The 2,080-nt window shown below is 40.9% G+C and overlaps 1 non-coding gene across 1 annotated transcript; it reads left to right on the forward strand.

The window, feature by feature from the left end:
• Window positions 1-167: 167 nt before the first annotated feature.
• Trnar-ucg lies at window positions 168-240 on the forward strand. The gene has a single exon. It is a non-coding gene; the product is annotated as a tRNA-Arg (tRNA).
• Window positions 241-2,080: the final 1,840 nt, after the last annotated feature.

Here is a 2,080-nt window from a genome sequence, read left to right on the forward strand (position 1 = left end):
TCCCTAAGAATGCTGATGACGAAGCAAAGATGATTTAGGAAAGAAAGAAAGAAAAAGAAAAGAATAAGGTCTGCAAACTTCATTTATTCAATCACCGTTCGACGCAAAAAAAAAAAAAAAAAAAAAAAAAAAAAAAAAATATAAGCGTAGCCTTGCTTTCACTATATGACCGTGTGGCCTAACGGATAAGGCGTCGGACTTCGGATCCGAAGATTGCAGGTTCGAGTCCTGTCACGGTCGCAATCAAATTTATCTTTAAGTGAGAGAGTCCACATTGTCAACCGTCCTGCACCATTCACAGTACTCTCCGCCATGCTAAGTTACGCCCCGTGGAATCACCAATATTGGAAGAAGACTGAAATTTTCGTTTTCCCCGAAATTAAGGTACTTTATAAGTCATTTAGCCTATTGAACCTAAAAAAATTAAAGTATACGGTGATTCCATTTTTCCCAAAATTAAGGAATCAGCAACAACCATTTAGCCTTTTGAACTTAAAAAGTGAAATTGAGTTTTTTCCTTAGAATATTGTGACGGCTAATTTATTGTTTTGGATACTTTGTTATCATAAGTGAAAGAGGGAAAGTTTTATTTCTGTTAATTAGAACAATATCGAGTTAATTAAATAAGTGATTATATGAATAGCTACATCTGATATCACACGTCATGAACTCCGCCCTTTTTCGCCTTGTCATCTATGTAATGTTTAATGGCACGTGATTTTAAAGTATATTTTCTTTGAAATAGTTCAGTAATGACAAAGCAAAACAACAATAAAACAGAAATTAATTACAACGAATAAAGTCAAAGAGGCGGGGCTTAATTCGGCAGGTGCCAACTAGGTTTTCATGAGACGGAAGGCCCAAAAAATATCCTAAAATGAAAAATCTGCCTCTAGGTATTTTAGGGCACTAAATAAATAATGCACACACAAAATATGGTATATCGATTTACGAAGACCATCGCTAAGACAGTCATTGTAAATATGTTGTATTGAAGATGCTATCCATTGTTAAGTTTCCATATTCTGTTGTGTGTGATGGGACTAAGAAGTTGATTTGTTTGTTTACTTGTTTATGTATATAATGTATACACACACACACACACATATATATATATTTATATATTACCTTTTTTTACTAGAAATAAAAATCTCTCTGTCTCCCCTCTTGCCCTCACTCTTTTCGCTTGATCTGTATCTGTCTGTCTGTTAGTCTCTATTTCCCTACTCTTTCTCTCTTCATAACATATATAGTATATATATATATATATATATATATAAAATTTTATATAATATATATATTAACATATACATGTATATACACATAATTGTGTTTGCTCGTGTGTATGTGTGTGTGTCTGTCTGTGTGTTCGTGTGTGGGTGTGTATTGTGTTTTTCTCTTCTTTCGCTTCCCCCTCTCGGGGGTCTCCATAGTGAAATTATCCGCATCATAGTCTTGGCTTGTTTTACCCCAAAATGCCACCCTGCCGCAACCTTCCTCTTTTTATCCGGCTTGGGACTGGCCTGCCAACGGGAACAACGCGCAGGCTGGTGACTCGAGCTCTCGAACTCAGAGTGTCATGACACACACACACACATACTGTACACTACACATACACTACGGTCATCTCAAAAGCAGCAGTTTCCCACGGGCATCAGGGAGTGCCTCTCCCCTGGCTGGCAGACTTTCTCTCCAACAGGCAAAAGGACGTGCGCGTGCTAGGTTCAAGTCTCCAGCCTTCTGACACTCACGTGCGGAGTCCCACAGGGGACTAGAATGGCCCCTATGCTTCCTAGTCAGATTAACGATGCTCTCCTCGATACCGAGCATCGTTGGACATACGGGGATGACCGACCATCGCCGCCGCCATATAATTCCTCCCTGCCCACTCCGCCCCCAGCACACCCCGACAACCTCCTCTCCTGGACCACCGCAAATCACGTCACCACATCGCCAGAAGCCCAGTTTGGTGCAGTTCGACTTCTCCACCAACCCCCCCCCTCACCCATCCTCACGCTGGAAAACCCATCCGCTCGACGTAGTCCGTTCCACCAAGCGCTCGGCGTCACCTCGACGTTTA

The sequence above is a fragment of the Penaeus monodon genome, chromosome 12, assembly GCF_015228065.2.
Source record: "Penaeus monodon isolate SGIC_2016 chromosome 12, NSTDA_Pmon_1, whole genome shotgun sequence".
Classification (NCBI taxonomy): Eukaryota; Metazoa; Arthropoda; class Malacostraca; order Decapoda; family Penaeidae; genus Penaeus; species Penaeus monodon.